General features: G+C 33.8%; 1 non-coding gene across 1 annotated transcript; it reads left to right on the plus strand.

The window, feature by feature from the left end:
• The first annotated feature begins 11,155 nt into the window (after positions 1 to 11,155).
• On the plus strand, positions 11,156 to 11,228 carry TRNAV-AAC (transfer RNA valine (anticodon AAC)). Its single transcript has one exon. It is a non-coding gene; the product is annotated as a tRNA-Val (tRNA).
• The last annotated feature ends 7,957 nt before the right edge of the window (positions 11,229 to 19,185 follow it).

The following is a 19,185-nucleotide window of genomic DNA, read 5'->3' on the forward strand; positions in this document are numbered from 1 at the left end:
TTAATTACTACCCTGACCACTGTGGCGACTTACAAATAAAATAATTCGTTGCTAAACTTGTTTGTTACGCTGTATACCTCGTTTTTTTCTTTTTGCGCGTTTGCAAAAATAGATCAGAGTGATTTATAAGCGGAGGGACGGAGTTGCGCGCGCTTGTGTAACACAATTTTTGTTTGCCAAACAAGTATATTTTTTAAACACATAGTTTTTAATGGATCATTAAAGAAACAAGGGGTTCTTAGCATATTTGAGTGATACCAAGTAATAAGTTCGGTTTGATTACACAGAAACCTAAAATTCCTACCACGTCGGGGCTCTTTGGGCCCATTAAACTTGAGCCATTGGCATCTTGCCAGTATTGTCATTCTAGTTTCATGTCACTGCATGCCTGTACGTAAACATAAACAGATAAACTGCGAATGCTTTCATTGATATTAAAAGTTGTGTACTAGAAGGAAAACTCAAGGTTTCGCTTCCGAAAAGTAAATATCACACAGTTCCTGACCTTGCGATAGTATAAGAGAATTATAAGGAATGGTTTTGTCAGAATATCAACTTATATTTAGAGAGAAATAAACTCCACAGATTTAGAGAGAATAAGTAGTTTTAAGTAAGACGTAAATGGTTTTATTATAAATTGAATTGATTTCAAGAATGATATATTTTTAATCGCTATCGTTAATTTGATAGTGTGTATTGTAAAAGGTTTTTGAATTGAAAAAGTATGCAGAGCACTTATCATCATCATCATCATCAACCCATTACTGTCCTGGGCACGGGTCTTCTCTCAGAATGAGAAGGATTAGTTCATAGTCCACCACGCTGACCAAGTGCGTATTGGTAGACTTCACACACCTCCGAGATTTTTTTAATTTTATTTTTATATATCTCATGTTTGATGTTTTCCTTCACTATTTAGCAAGTGATAATTTATTTCGAATACGCACATAACTTTGAAAATCCAGAGGTACGTGCCTGAGATTTGAACCTCGGAGACTAACCTTGAGGCTATCACTGAGCACTTATCACTGATTGTTATAGCCTTGGAACTGTTTTTTTTTATAAACGACAGTAATAATCGGTACAATATCGATGTTTAGATGATCAAAGTAGTAATATAGACTAGTAGCCTAGGTAACAAAAACGAAACTATTAATTACTTCCATATTCACAACTTTTGTTTGCGTAATGACGAATGATATTCCAGACGAACAAAGGGGTTTGATTCGAAAATAGAACCAAATAGACGACGTATTAGAACAGATGCCGCGCCTTTGGAAAGTTCTTTTGTGAGAAATGTAGGTAGTATGGTATAGAAAGCTGGAAGCTATGAAACTACAAATGGAAAATGACACTTCTAGTGATGATAAATGTCTCGTCTAATACTTGTTTATATCGAACACTACCATTATCAAAGTTTTGGTAAAGGATGGATATATTGAAGGACATAAAAAATATCATCGTTAATAAAATATTGTGGAAATAAGGTAGGAAATCTACATAAGTACTTCGGCTTCACCCGCATTTTAAAAAAATAATATGACATACATAAAACGGAAAATTTGTACCTGCATTGGAATGACAGTGGTGCCATCTGTCGAAAATTGGTCTTACCAACTCCCAAACTCTCGTGAGCTCTTGGACAACAACTTTGCTAAAGATCATCACTTGATCAAATGCATAGTTTCTGATTCTATAACTACTTACGAATTAAAAATTAACTAAAAAAACCTTTTCCCAGGAACTAAATTGTGAATCTAAACCATTCTCAAGTCCCCTTGAACACACACAACAAATTTCATCAAAATCAGTCCAGTAGTTTAGGAAGAGTTCAGTGACATACACACGCACAAAAGAAATATATATATAAAGATTTGTTGTTTATGTAGACTATGATGATTGTAATAATAAATGGCTGTTTCAAAGATTATGGTTTAAAATGAATTTCGATCTCTTTACAAAGATTAAAGGACTTTACGGAAGTCTTTGACCTTTAATTCCTTTGACTCTGTCATGGTTACATTATCATAATGTTTTCCATGCTTAACTTTTAAAGGAAATAATCACATTTTGTTTTAAATGGAGACTTTTTATATTTAGATATTTTATTCGTTTATTAATATAATATTAATCTCGTCTAGTTTATTATTATTTTTTAAATGGATATTAGTTTTCATACCTATTGAAGTTATTTCAATAACCATCTAATTTGCAAGATTATCTTCTCTGACAACATAATATTAAAATAGTCTATTTTGTTTACTTGAGCATTCATATACGAAGTTATAAGAGTGAATTTTAATATGAAGCAAATTATGCGGCCAACGGAGCGAATTCCTTGTTATTAGGGTAACTACCCTTTGGTGCATCGTTGTGGTTTGCTGGTATTTTGATATTCATTATACTAAATTTAATACGCTCTTCATCTACTTGTAAAGCACCCTGTAACATGTTTAAATTTACGGGATTCACTAAAATGCTACATAACTATAAGCGAGATAACGAATATTAAGGCATTGTATCTTTTCTTACTTTTTAGGTAGGTAATATTAACGTTTATGTTAAACATGAGTTATAGTATTTATGACATCACGTTTAAATGTTTGTTCCGGGTCCTTAAAAAATGTTCTATCTATTTTAACGTTTTAGCTTGTACTTTTACGTTTTAATTTGTATGTTTTAGCGATGGAAGGAAAATCAATTCGAAAAAGTTATTTATTGAGGTAAACATGTCTTAGGTTATGAAAAATAAACTACTTTTCCCATAAATTCAATAATAATAATTACATAAATAAATAAAGAAACATGTTTTGATAAAGGTTCAGCTGTCAGAGTTCAAGCACGTAAGTTAATACATATTAATAAGCATACATATCAAACATATCTGTTTAATGAAATGAATTTCAGTGAATGAGCTTAACTCGTTGTTCAGCTGAATTGATATGGAACTTTGAACATTTTGATTACATTATATTAAATTTGTATTCTGAATAGAGATTGACGATGTTCTTGGTCTAGTATATTCAGCTATACGTATTTTTTTATAATATAGGAGTAGCAGACGAGCATGCAGTCCACCTGATCGTAAGTGGTTACTGCCACCCATGTACATCTGTAATCAACCCCCGATAAGATTAGGTATATATTCCTACCTGAGGTCGGCCACAGATGCGCCGTTACCCCTGAGGACTAAGCTGGAGCGCCTCGGAAAAATATGTCTTACCACATGCTGCAAAAACGGAACACAGCAGCGCTTAACACTGCTGTTATTAGGCAGAAATAGGTGCGGCGGTGGTGCCACCGGAGTCGAACCACAAAGGGTTCTACCACCTTCCAAATTATAATTCATGTGAGGAGCATGATTTTTCTCAGGTGAACGCAATTTTAATTAAATCAAGTATCAATTTATTTTAAAACCCTGACAATACACTGGAATATTCATGAATTTTAGATTCATTAACTTTATTACTTAAATCAGTAATAAATTATAGATTTCATCCAAATATGTACTAAATATTGAATAATACGAACGAATAGTAGATTTCGCTTTTTTGTTAGTAATTCTTTTAAGATTATCATTTATAGATATAACTTTTTTTAATAATCCATGTAATCATGGGGGTTTTGAATAAAATGAACTGTGTAACTGAGGAATGACAAAAATATATAATTTTATTCCCATCGAGACCGGATTCCAATTTGCAAACCACATAAAATATAGCATCAAATTGCAGTCCATTACGTGGGTCACCGCGCCATATTTTAGTCGGCATGAATTCTTGATTTGATCTTGTAAACAATTTTCCTAAAAGGTTTTTATAAATTTCGTTGACGTTCCGAAAATTAATTTTAGAACAAATTATTTTGATTGGACTGCGTGTTTTAAATAAAATGCTTTTGTCATCGTATTTATCTTATATATACAACTCTCGTGTCACAATGTTAGTTACCGTACTCCTCCGAAACGGCTTTACCGATTTTCACCAAATTTTATATGCATATTTAGTAGGTCTGAGAATCGACTACTATCTATTTTTCATACATGATAAAGGTTGTGCATCCTTACCACTATTTATTTATATTTTTTTTAGTTATATAATAAAAAAAACTTATATATAACATAGTTTAATTGGATCTTAAATCGTAAATTGTGTCGATGATGAATTACGTATATGTGGTTACAGTGGCACTAGCATTTCTAAGTACTTACTGAAGGACAGTTATCAAATTGCAGAGCAAACTTATTTAATCCTAGAGATTTTATTTCGGATCCAATCCGTTGTACTGATACAATTTACAAAAGTTATGGAGTGAACGGGAAATAATCTCGGTTAAGGCGAGCGATATCGTAGCAAGTGCAGCTTGAAACTTTTAACGATTCTTGCCATTGTTCCGTTGTTATTGGTTAGACGACATTCACATCAATAGCTGGGTAAACTTGCTTTAACCGACATTGTGCCAACCACTTCAATATTTTATACGAGAGTTTTTGAACTTAAAAGAAAGCGTAAATATTATCATGAAAAGAAAACACTTTTTTATAATATAGGAGTAGCAGACGAGCATGCAGTCCACCTGATAGTAAGTGGCTGCTGCCGCCCATGGACATCTGTAATCAACCCCAGATAGGATTAGATATTCCTACTTGAGGTCGGTCACAGATGCGCCGCTACCCCTGAGGACTAAGCTGGAACGCCTCGGAAAAGTCTGTCTCCCTTACCACCCCCTTCAAACCGTAACACAGCAGCGCCTAACACTGCTGTTATAAAGCAGAAATAGGTGTGGCGGTGGTGCCGCCGGAGTCGAACCACAAAGGGTTCTACCACCTATATTCCTTCATTTATTAACATTTTCAAACATTTGATTTTTAAAACATGAAACCATAGTTACTTTTTTCTCGAATTTAATCCTTAAGATAAGTCGTCAATTATCGTTAACTAGTGAGCCAAGTTTAGTAAAATATGACACGACCTTCTTAACGTAAAAACTGCTTAGGACAGTTTAGTTCCAGAAATCTAAAGTAAGTATTACTTTTACAATTCTAATTTAAAAGCTTATTTTCCGTATCAGTCAGCTTATTTTTCGTAATCAGTCCCTATGGCCCCTTATTAATAATGTTACCAAAATAATTGCCAGTTTTATTACACAAACATATTGTTACTTCGCTCGTTCGTAACTGAAGTATAAAATAATATCCATCGCCACAAACCCATAAAAGGGAATTGTTCCACAAATTCGATCCTAGAATAAGCAATTTCGTCAGATATGGTACTAGATAGGCGTGCTTTACTATGTAAGCGATTTTCTTTATCACTTGACATATTCCTCCGATTCTTGTTATAGATTATTAGGTTTCTTATCACCTTATTGGATCCTTTAAATGGCGATACTTTTTTATCGTACTCAAGTTTTTTATACTAAAGTCGTGATGCTGAATACAAATAGCCTGGGTAATGATGCTTTCTGAAAAGGTACATTAAGATTTTTAGGAGTGATTACACGAGATTAACTATTATGCAGATTGTTAATATCAATCGGAATTTTAGCTTCAAAATATCTGTCCGTACAATCTATTTCTTATTTTAATAATAATGAAATCGAACTGTGTTACTTAGTTTTACTTATAATAATAACTAGCTGACCCGGCAAACTTTGTACCGCCTCAAAATCTTATTATTATATATTTATCAAATATATTTCATATTAAATATAGCCTATGTTACTCATAGATAATGTAGATTTTGAATGGTGAAAGAATTTTCGAAATCGGTCCAGTAGTTTTTGAGCCTATTCTTTACAACCAAACAAACAAACAAACAAAGTTTTCCTCTTTATAATATTAGTGTAGATAATAATATTCTCTATTGTACCCAAATGCAGAAAACAAAATAAAAACAATATTACAATATTGGACGACACAACATCTAATATATAAAATTGTCATGTCACAATGTAGTTACCGTACTCCTCCGAAACGGCTTACCGATTTTCACCAAATTTTATATGCATATTCAGTAGGTCTGAGAATCGGCTACTATCTATTTTTCATACCGCTAAGTGATAAGGGTTGTTCAACCTTAACATGTTTTTACTTATATGGCAACACAACGTTTGCCGGGTCAGCTAGTAATACTATAATACTTTTAGGATAACCGATTTCATAGCATTCGATAGCATTCGATTGAGGACTATTTCTGATACATATTATTATCGATATTGGAACATTTTATTGTTGTGTTCTTTATAGTCTGATGTGAAGTAAGGAACAGACACGTATTGCCACAATTGTTATAAACGTTACTGTAAGATACTATCAAATAATTGTAATTACAATAATATTAAATTTGCAAATCGTAAAAAACCTTTGTCCCCAGACATTCCAGTATAACTCCGTGATAAATTTTACCAAACTTTATTTTGTTGAGACGAAGATCAAGCGGAGGTTGGGGTTCTTTTTCTAACCTTTTCTGGTAATGGAATTATTTAGACTTGTACTCTTTTAGATTTGTTGAAGTTGAATCTTTCTTTATTTACAAGTAAAATATAAATAATTAATAAGCTGTCGAATTTGCATCTAACGCCTGTTAGTAATAATCACACTTACCTAATGTTTGCCTATGAAAGTTCGTTACAATTATTGTTAAGGACAAAATTAATAAATTTTGAACTGCAGTCATAGATTAGTAAAGATACTTCGCCGCCTTGAAATTGAATGAAGCCACAAACGGCTTATTTTAGTAAGTTCTTTTTTTGAATCCTTGACAAATAAAAACATTTTTAAAGAAAATTTACGAATAAATAACTAATTTACGTAATAATTACGTAATTTAGGTAATAAATAAATAATTATTTCAAATATTTAATGGACATTTTAGCACGGAGACGTGGCAAAACTTTTTTACGCAACTATTTCAATTCTCAAAACTGGGTACATTTTCTTGTTAGGAGTGAGTAATCTTTACTAATCTATGACTGCAGTAGGCAAAAATTGGCTAAGCATGTGTACCACTAACGGGCGTAAAGGAAATGTGCGAAATATTTCATTTTGCTCTTTATTATATTTTTAAAGAGCCCAATCAAAAATTCGCAAAAATTAACATCAGTGATGTACAAAAAGTCAATAAGCGTTGGCGATATCTCATTATTATTCACAGACCACTCCAGTTTTTGCTTACAAATTAAATTCAACAGCTGACGAGGTTGTAGCTGTAGGCGGTACTGACAATTTTGAAACAATGGATGGTCATAATTATTCATATCTAATGCATCTCAATACATTTTAATTTTATTGTCAGTTACAAACAGGATTGCGTAATTAGAAAAAATAGAACATAGTTTTAGATAATTTTTATTTAATCAAACAAGAAGAAAAACAGATATCGTTAGTAAAAAATCGAAGAAAGTTCACAAGGATTATTATACTATGTTATATTATTTCTTCGGAAAATATATTTTTTAAAAATAAATTACAGTAAAGTTGCAAGTAACTGTACGAAAATTTATCAGACATTGCAAAAAATAATTAACAATTTTTTTTTTATTATTAGTACCTACTTCACTTGGAACAAAGTGTTAGATTGTGGCTTTATCTGTACCAATAAAAAATGTATGACGTCCAGACTGCATAAAACAACTTTATTGCAAGTCTGGATGACAAAGTTTTATTACAGTTGGACACAGTAAAATGACGTTGGTTTTTTAATTAGCATTTAATATTAGATAGTTTAGTTAAGTAATGTAAGATTTTTATTTTATCCACATTTTATTGGCTTATGAGTGTAAGAATTTATAAATATTTCTAGATATTTTATCCCTTTAGTTAAAAATTACTCTGCTAAATGTTATTTTAGGAGTGGATCGATAGGTGTGATATTAAGACTAAGGATAAAAAAATCTTTATAGAGTTCGGGCGGCAGTGACCACTGCCATCAGGTAAACTGTATATTTGTTTGCTCCTATTTTTTTTTCAAAAAACAAGATATTAAACATCTCAATCGTGGGGAGAGATCAATCTCAGCAAAGGGACATGAAATAATTCAAATTAAAATAATTCACATATTAATAGTATGAATTTTTATTTTTATTTTACTTATTCGTAACATAACTCCTACTTTCACAAAAATATATAATATTGTGCTATACAAATAGTGCCTTTTACCATAGCAGATTTTATCAGCACAAGAAACACTAACTTCGGCTATAGATAGTGGAAAACGATAAAAGATCCGGCCTCAGTTCCCGATGGAGTAATAAAGCACGAAGTTCGAGCTTATGGTGGCAATGAATAATTTATTTAGCGTACACTAGTGCCTACTTTCATAGTTACTAATTCTTTGTTCTGATGTGTTTTAATGAAAGGGGAATATTTAAATAAGCAATGAAATTAGATATTATGATAATAGAAATTGATTATCATTTGCTATAATGGTGGTAGTAACGCCGTGAAACCTACATACCTGAGAGTTCTTTAAAAAAGTTCTTAATGATATATGAAGTCTTAATTCTTCTTGATTAGTAAGGTGGAGTATGATCTTACTCCTTCTTAATTTGAGAGGAGACCAGTGCCCAGCAGTGGGATAGGAAGGGGGTGACGATAAGAATCCTTTGTGGTTGGACTCCGGAGGCCCCACCTCCATACATGTTTTCCTAATATCGGCAGTGTTAAGCGTTGGTGTATTCTAATTTAAAAGGTGTGGTATGGAAGAAATATCCATGGCATTGCAACTAAGTTCGCAAAGGTAGCAACTCACGTTGCGTACCTGGAGTTTTACCTATGGAGACGGCGCCTTTCAATCACTAAGCTTTCAATCTCTGCTACACAAAGCGTTCTACCACCCACAAACCCACCAAATAACGAACTGTATCTTTTATCTATACATATCAGGCTTTCACTAACAGCAATTTACAATTTATACGCAAGAAGACGACGCCAAATAGAAATCAATATGCATTACCGTGGATTGGTGTCTGCGACGTAAGGTACTCATTTACATTAGAATCCCGTCTTTGAGCCGTTTATTAACAATGAGCTGAGATTTCGTCGAAGCGGTATTTTGGCGAAGGAGATTTATTGTTATTCATTTATTAAGGGAACTATTAGAAGCTGAAGGTTTAACGTTAAACTGAACTATTAGTCGCTATTGAGTAATTTGTGTTCTACGAATCGATAAGGCTAAATTATATAATAAATCTTTATAGAGTGACATATTAGAGATAATAATATTGTGATTAAGAGATACTCTTATTGCGAAAGAAAAAATAAATGAGAGGTTATTATTGGTGATAGGTGTAAAGTTGAAAGACTTAACTGCGAATATAGCTGATCTATTATGACCATAGAACTATATACCGATATAAGCTACACAAATTACATGAAGAAGTACAAGGGTATACATACAAAAGAATACACATATTCAATTAAAACTTACTGTAAGATACTTAAATACACCAAAGCCAATAATGTAAAGAAAAAAATATAGATAAGGTAATTAAAGATGATATATAAAATAAATCAACACCAAGAGACTTATGTTTCGTTTATCGAAAGCAGATTATTATAACGCTATTTAATATTAATCTGAATCTATATAAACGTACTCAGAGGTCTACAGACTGAACATAATTTGGATGTTAGAGCCAGACTCCGTTCATCACGTGCGAGAGCAACATTGTTTGCTCTCTTATCTCCGTTATTCATGTGCCGGTGAGCGGTTTTGCTTGTTCAGGTTATATCTGAAGCCAATGTCAGATACGTTGCCATTTTTGAGGAATAAGATGGTCGCCTCAAATTTAAATCTTTCACTGAAGCGCAAAACTACTTCACGCTAGAAATGGATGTGGCGATGATACTTCCTCGGTCGCACCATACTACCTCTCAAATCTCAAATCTCTTTCAATCAAAATTTTTATTCGTTTTAATCTACACGCAGGTAAAATTAGAGGAACACTGTATAAAAGTTAATCATTAATAATTTAATCATTAATAATTTAATTAAAATCATATTCATCAGTTTAAGAAAAAGAAATTAAAGATAAATAACTTTTTCTTAGTGTTCCTCTAATTTTGCCGGCGTGTGTAGTTAACAGGTTACTGACGTAAGACATTTTCTGAAGTCACGGGATTATAATGATCATTATGAAAATGTAATGGATATGTCTATATTTTTAAATGTTTCTAAGACCAACTTTTGATTGTACTGATTGGGAAAAATATTGAATGGAAATTAATAAATTATTCATATCAAATTTTCGTATCTCAAGTATTACAGTAGATTTTTATAAAAGGTACTTAATACTTGAAGTACAGCTTGACCTCGCCCTGGTACATCATACATTCATACATGAAGAAGGTTAATTAAAATAGTATATTTACTTCTGCAATTTTCTACAATTTTTTTAATAGACTTTTTGTAAACATTCAAAACCAGACGGACGAAGTCATAGATAAATTTGTCATCATTTTAATTTCTTAAATACACGAAATCTTAAATTTTATTTACATAAATTTTTGGACTGCGCCAAAATACCATCAAAATGTATTTACCATTTATTATGATTCCCCTAATAGGATTTATCCTTATCTGTACTTAACAGTGGGACTTTAATGAGAATTCCACAATTGTTTTCATGCATATTAATGTGTTCACATCTTCGTTCATGCGTTCATTGGATTAATTGGCCATGAGACATGATCCGAATCCCTATATTATTATAACATTATCATCACTTTGCAAACGCTTATGTTGAATCACGAAAACGTAAACTACTATGTTGAATCATCAGCATCATCATCATCATCAACCCATTACTGTCCCACTGCTGGGCACGGGTCTCCTCTCATAATGAGAAGGATTAGGCCATAGTCCACCGCGCTGGCCAAGTGCGTATTGGTAGACTTCACATACTTTTGAGTTTTTTTTTACTATTTGGAATATTAAAACTTAAGTTACTTTTTCTAACTTTTGAACTACTTAATGATTTTTGTACAAACATATTCTTCTTAAAAGTACATTATTTTATCTTTTGAAACGTTTTATATCGGAATTGTCAGTATGCCATTGATTTTTTTGCTTCGTAATACTATTCTAATAAAAAAAAAACATTTTATTGATATTAACAATTGAAATACGACGACATTTTGACACAATCTTACCAAGTTTCCGTGGTGTAGCGGTTATCACATCTGCCTAACACGCAGAAGGCCCCCGGTTCGATCCCGGGCGGAAACATATTTTTGTAACTTTATGTATTTAAAGGATTTAGAGTTTTATATCACGTAACTTTTTTATCAACTTTGATTTTAATTAATTTAAATCAATAACTTTTTCATAGAATTCAATTGTAAAGATGAATGTAACGTTAAAGATAACATACGAGTGGGATAGAAAAACAACGCGAAGCCAAGTTCATAAATAAAAGAAAGTAACAGAAAGTGATTATTTTTTACGTAACTCGAGAATTCAAATAAATCTAGAGCTTATTTTATCTGGTTCATTTGAGAGGCGCGGAATCTTTTACACCGCGTGTGTGGTGCAGGCGATAACGTTAATAGGGCTTTTGTCGTAAAATGTCAGCTTGCTCCTTTTCTGGCACCGAATTGAATTTTTATTCAGTTAACTATTCAAATACTATATTATACACATCGGTTTATAGATACATTTATAATGTTGTGTACCTATATTTACACGTGAAAAAGTACTAAAAGTATTTTATAAGTATGAATTCTGAATAATTCCTGGGCCTTCGCTTTTTGTCAAAAATATCACGATATCCACTTCAAAGGAAGTTAAAAGGTTGTGAGTTTGTTAGAAAATCCGCCGCTTTTGAAGCAAGCACTATGAAATTTAGTATTTCGTTTTCTGGTTAGAATTGATAAGACATTTGTAATTTCTATAAAGAAAACCTAAGTATTTTCATTTTTAAGCAGATGAAAGTAGAAAACATACGATCGCCGTTTTGACAGCCTACTTTATAATTATAAACTGTGCTTCATACAAAAATCTTAAAATGTTCTAAACAATTGCGCTTTAAAGACAATCTTCAAATAGGAAGTAGTTCTAAGACAGTATTTAATAAGATTAAATATAAAAGTTAAACCTGTTGCGCCTGACATTCTCATTATGCAATACTTGGCAAGCGAACTTTGCTCGCTCGAGCTCATTTAGTTCCGTAAATTAGTTTTCTGATGCCGTGATTTAACTAAATCATTTCTGAAATAAGATTTAAATTAAACTGGAAAATGTATGTCCGACTTTAGAGGTGACACTTGCTTTGAAATTCCGTGACTGTAAGGGTTCCTCTGCTGGACATCTCATTTCGGAATATGAAAGTATATTTTTTTGTTTCAACCTCAGATAGGATTAGATATTCCTACCTGTGGTCGGCCATAGATACGCCGCTGCCCCTGAGGACTAAGCTGGTCGGCCTCGAAAAAGTCTGTCTCCCTTACCACACCCTTCAAACCGGAACACAGCAGCGCCTATCACTGCTGTTATTAGGTAGAAATAGGTGTGGCGGTGGTGCCGGCGGAGTCGAACCACAAACACCTTCGAGCCTACATACATGTAATAATGAAACATACGAACAAATGACATATGATATAACAATGTACTCAACGCTTAAATCCCAAGCACACACATCTAAGGTTTTTTTTTTAATAATTATGACCTACTACATAACGGTAAGGGAAAACATTGTGACCAAACCTACAACCTGGGAGTCCTTAAAATTACTTAAAATGGCGAATTTTAATACATGTCATGTATTTAAGTTCGCGATAACTACAAAGCTTACAATTCATTATAATAAAAATTGCACTACTTATTTACACTAGATGCTGTAGATAATAATTACCGTTTACGAAAAAGTGTGGCTAGGTATACTGGGTGATGTCCCTGTAGTTCCGGGATTAGAATAGGGCTACGGTATCCCCTGCCTGTCGTAAGAGACGACTAAAAGGGAGCTTCCGGGGTTGCGGGCGGCAAGAGTGGGAGCTCGAACCGTCCAGTATGCTGCCCCGGAAAGGACGGCAGTAAGTGTGGCCACATAACGTCCTAATCACCAGATGTTATGGGAGGAGCGAATGCTTCCCCAGGGCGGAGCCCGATCCGGGCATCGCGCTTGGAGGACTCCGGTTGTGTTCCGTCGGAGATCCCGGAGTTCTCCAACAAGCGCTGAGGACGGCCACCGCGGGGTTTTAGTGCGGTAAAAATCCCACAAAACCCGGCGTCGCTCCCACGTTGTCGGGTGCCTTTTCAAGGTTTCCCTCTCGAAAAGAAAAAAAAAATCCGATCTTTAGTTTGTCATTTATCATGACTTCCCAGAATTTGATCCTTATAAGCAACACTATCAGATAGTGGAATAATATAGAGGTTGTATTTTTTTTTCAAAATGAACTCGTTCGATTCCCGACTAGGGAAAAATATATGTATTTAAAAATGAATGATGCAGTTTTAGTTTTTATCAAAATCGGCCTCGTAACTCCTTTCAGCATTTTTCGCTAATCACCCTGTATTGTATATTACATCATGCTATCTATAGGTAAGGTAGGTATATAACTACATTATGTATATACAATTATGATAATGGCGATCATGTTTAATTCTCAAGGGTATTATGTATGTTAATCTTCATTTAATACTCCTATTATACCATTGTATAGTATGTGAACTTAGTTATAGAGATCGCTAATCATTACGTACTGTTTGCTGTTTCCAAATTTCGTAAACACTGTCCTTGGCAAGGGATCGAAATTCTTAGTACAACTTATAATTTGGAAAATCCAAAAGTGCACGACTCATAATGCTCATTTAATTATGAAATATAAAAAAAAAAAACTTAAGTCGTTCAAAATTAATTGCCGAAAAAACAGCTGTAGTAGGAAGAAGGTACTGCACAAGCGCCCCTGGTGGAATAAATGTACATAATATCTATAGATATACAGTCTTGTAGTTTTCGTTTTTTATTAATTGCAATTAAACGACACTGAATTAATTAATCATTCGCATTCAGTGACCTACAATCGTCGATTAGAATTAAAAAAAAAAATTAACTCAAATGATGGATTTTTTCACAAGTTACAGTGTTTTCAGGTTTCACACATGACGGACAGGAAAATTTTTTGACCTATTTTGGTGTTTTTTTCCAATTTTATTGCAGTAAATCAATTTTTAAAAAGTATGGAATTAATCTCCATTAAATTATCTCGACAATAGTATGCAAAATATCTTGATTCCGTGAACTATCAAGGCTATAATAATAAAAATAGCCGCCAAAATGAAGCGAAAAAAATTTTTCGATCGTAAAGCACTCTCTGATGCTTCGCATCATGAGTCGTGCAACAACATATCACTGATTTTTTACTGTCGTGAAATTGATGTCTGATTATTTTATTTATTAGAACTTCTAATTTATGAAACAACGGACACAATCAAAAAACTAAATAAATATATAGTCGTACTAGCTGAACCGGCAAACGTTGTGTTGCCATATAAACAAAAAAAGTTTAGGGTGAACAACCCTTATCACTTAGGGTATGAAAAATATATAGAAGCTGATTTTCAGACCTACTGAATATGCATATAAAATTTGGTGAAAATCGGTAAAGTCGTTTCGGAGGAGTAGGGTAACTAACATTGTGACACGAGAATTTTATATTTAAGGTAAAGTCATGTAAAGACGCTTTCTATCCTTGCATAAACTGAAGTACTTATTATAAAAGTAATATCTCACTAAATATACCTATATATCTACTATTTACTTTTAATTAAAATGCCGTAGAAAAATAAATTGCATTTCTCTTTAAAGACTAAAACAGTAAAAGAATCTATAAATATATTGCCTCAACTATCGAAGGTGGCACCCACAACGACATTAATAAAGAAAGTCTACCAGAAAGAAAACTCAATTACGCTACCTCTTTCCCACCTTAAGCTGAAGGGAATGGGTATAAATCGCGACCAAGACAGTTTTATTGGTACCTTTATATATAACATTGTAAGATGCTATGAACTGGGTATGGACTAGTGTTTGCAATGAGATTCGTTCTTAATTAATATAGCGTGTGTAATCGTTTGTAACATTTTTTGTTCATGTGTAATATTTTTTTTCATATATTTAAGTTTCTTTATTTTGCCATTTTTTCTTGACATTGAAGTAGAAAACGAGTTTGCAGTCCACCTGGTTTAGAGCGGCTTGCCGCACGTGGAAAAATGAATTGACTAACGTTTTATAGAAGAAATTTTGCCAAAGACAGATCTCTCGCCGGACTAGGTGATCATGCCCGGGGAGCGTCCGTGCTCCTACAGTCCCAGTTCGGAACTTGTATATATACAAGATGTTTAGAAAATCATCATTCAACTCTTGGTGAGTAGCGGGAAGTCGCCACAGAATACTACGTGGAGCCGATACATTACCACTCTGTGAAAATAACACGGTCGACCAAGTCATGAATGGTCGCATACTATGTAAGTCAGCCATGCTATAATGATAGCGAAAGAGCATACATTTACCTGATGTTAATTGGTTCCCACATAGAATACGAGGATTATCGATTTCTTTGGTTAAGTGGCAAGCGCTATGCAGTTAGAGCCTAATATTAATACAATACAATAATATTAATATTAATTTTAAATCCACAAAACCAGACCAGCTAGGCTATATAATATTCTTTAAACTAAGTGGCGAAAAACGTTTCTACTATGAAAGTTTTGAAAAAAACAACAAAGGCCAAAAGAAGTAATCATCACTTGCTACTCATACAAGTCTTAATAATTTTTACATGCAAAAGGCAATAATCATAAATAACACAATTAGGCGTAAGCTGGAAAGAATAGGCATAAATCGCAACGACGACAGTTTTATTGCTACCTTTATAAATTACGTGGCTAGATGCCGAACGGTGAGTGAGGTATGGGCATACATGTGCTTCCAGGCGAATACAGACAGCCTATTTATTGGCATATTTATTAAAAACGACGATATGATTTTGAATTTGTTATGGGAATATCAAGGTAGTTATGAAAATGTTGACTTAAAAATTGTAGTGCCAGTCCTCCTGTTCCCAAGGATGATATAGTAGACAACGAAAACTCGGTTTTGCGGTAGTACATTCTTATTATTTCCAGCAATGTTACAGGAAATCTGTGATAAACAGCAGGGTACAGAGATGATCGATGGACACCTAAGAAATACATTTTGAACAGAAAATTTACCAAATTAAATCATAAGTAAAACGCAAATATATTAATTTAAAAAGTTACCTGCTTGTTTAATAAATAATCAATCGTAAAAGTACATAATACATACACATGTCATAGTGTTTTAAAGTATAAATATGTATGTCAAAGTTTGTTAAGTTACAATGGCTAATATTACTGCCACAAACATAACAAATTAACATAAGATTTGTTCTAGCTTCGTAATACGTAATAAGATTAACGGTGTTTTTTTAACATAATAATTTTGATTCATTATAACAACCGAGTACTTCTACCATAGTGTATTCAAGAGATTAAATGAAGTCAAATTCTTAAGCAAACTTCAATTTATCCCTATTAATACAAAAAAATCCCTATTAAAAGTATTGAAATCACTTTTATTCATTTAGTTATTGAACTTCAACCTTTGAGAATAAATTGAACGAATGGCTTTGCCCGAGGTTTCCACGTGGGACGCTCTAAAGCTGGAGAGAAATTATTTTTCCACCGTTTTACTATTTCATTGCAATGAATCATGCACGAATAAAGCTTTATAATTGAGTTTGGTTCTAAGAAACTTTGTTTATACTCGTAATAGAGTAATTTCAAGAATAAAAATAGTTGTAAGTGATTCCTATAGACCTTTCATAGATTTTTAAGGTGGTAGAACGCTTTGTGGTTTGATTCCGGCGGGACCACCGCTACACGTATTTCTGCCTGATAACAGCAGTGTTAAGCGATGCTATGTTCTGGTTTGAAGGGTGTGATAAAGGAGACATACTTATCCGAGGCGTTTCAGCTTAGTCCTCAGGGGTAGCGCCGCATCTGTGGCCGACCTCAGGTAGGATATCTAATTCTATCTGGGGTTTATTACAGATATCCATGAGCGGCAGTAGCCACTTATCATCAGGTGGACTGCATGGTCGTCTGCTACTCCTATATTATATGAAAAAAAATGTAGTTGGTAATTCCTTAAGACATTTCCTAGATATAGATTAATTTTCATTTAAGAATTATTATATATCGTAAAAGCGCAGCGAAGATAAATTATAATTTATCTATCCGTGTAGTTTTATTCCTCCAACTGTATTTCTCAAAACATAACGTAGAGTGAAATGCCTGAGGTATTCCCGGAGCGCTATGACGGGCTTTTCAAAAAGTTGCCAAAAAAAGGTTTCCAATGAATAAATAAAATAAAAAAATCCGTCTGCCCGCCTTAGATTTTAGTATAAAAAATAACTTAATAAAACAGGTGTTCATAAAGAAAATATGCTCTTGGCCCACATGGGTAATACGACAAATGTGTGCTAGTGAAGTGAACTGCGGACGGCCCCGTGGCACAAAGCCAAGGCATCTTGTAGTGGACGTTCAGCAAACATAATATCCGTTTTTGGACGACAACATCTCGTCGAGTCTTACAAACTGATGTATGTTTGGGATGCTGTCCGGATATTACATTTAGTTTGCCTTTCGATACGCGCTAGGTTCCATTCTATCGGAAGTTATGATTGATAAGTGTGTTTTTCAAAAGGACACTTGTATTTCGGCTGATGTTTATTTGTGTGTTAGGTAAGTCGAAGTGGGGTGCAGTAGCGATATGTGTATCTGAAATCTATCACTCGCGTTGACGAAGAAGATGAAACAAGGCAAATTAAGAATTTTAAAGGTGGTAGATAGCGCTGCTGTGTTCTGGTTTGAAGGGTGTGGTAAGGGAGACATACTTTTCCGAGGTGTTCCAGCTTAATCCTCAGGGGTAGCGGCGCATCTGTGGCCGACCTCAGGTAGGAATATCTAATCCTATCTGGGGTTGATTACAGTTGTCCATGGGCGGCAGTAGCCACTTACAATCAGGTGGACTGCATGCTCGTCTGCTACTCCTATATTATAAAAAGACATATCCTCGTATCGTATAGGCAGAGCCATGCTTCAAACTAGAACAAATTTTTCCAAGGAACAAGACATCTCCTATTACGTGTGTGTGAAGGTGTATCCGCAGTCGAATGACTTGTCTACTGCCTTGCCTACTTTCCTATAAATAGGTGTAAAACCTACTTTAATAGAAATAGATTGAATAATAATTAAATCTAAAACTTTGTTTACCTTAGAGAGAAGAACGGTAATTAAAAACTTAATCAATTTTATATAATTTCGCAGAAATTTTTATGTTTCCAAGCTTTTAATCCAATAATGAAAATCTTAGCCTATTTATTTTGATATGTATTCGTAATTATTGTTAAAAGTATAAATTTTACATTTGGCTAAGGACGAATATAATCCCAAAATTGCTTGGAAATAAATTATAATGTACGTAAAATTAATGTTAATGAAGATATGATTAATAATAATGATAAGGCTAATCTATGTATTAGGCTGAGCGACAACATTGAACGAACATTGAATTTGAAATGTGGTAGAACCAGTATGGTGCAATAGGAGAGGTGCCGTTACACCCATCTCTGCATTTTGGTGGTGGGGTTTCGATTCCAGCTTACTTAGTATATTTTGAAAATGGTAGAACCCTTTGTGGTTCGACTCCGGCGGCACCACCGCCACACCTATTTCTACCTAATAACAGCAGTATTAGGCGCTGCTGTGTTCCGGTTTGAAGGATGTGGTAAGGGAAACAGACTTTTCCGAGGCGTTCCAGCTTAGTCCTCAGGGGTAGCGGCGCATCTGTGGCCGACCTCAGGTGGTAATATCTAATCCTATCTGGGGTTGATTACAGATGTCCATGGGCGGCCACTTACTATCAGTAGGACTGTATGCTCGTCTGCTACATCTATATTATAAAAAAAATATAGATACGAGGCGACCATCTTAGTCCTCGAGTGGTAATGTACTTGTAATCAAGTAAAACTCATTTTATATGGATTTTTACACATCTACTAGCTGACCCGGCAAACGTTGTGTTGCCATATAAATAAAAAAATGTTAATGGTGAACAACCTACAACTTAGAGGTATGAAAAATAGATAGTAGCCGATCTCTC

The sequence above is a fragment of the Epargyreus clarus genome, unplaced genomic scaffold (assembly GCF_041222505.1).
Source record: "Epargyreus clarus isolate Ecla_fem2 unplaced genomic scaffold, WU_Ecla_fem_2.2 ptg000009l, whole genome shotgun sequence".
Taxonomy (NCBI): domain Eukaryota; kingdom Metazoa; phylum Arthropoda; class Insecta; order Lepidoptera; family Hesperiidae; genus Epargyreus; species Epargyreus clarus.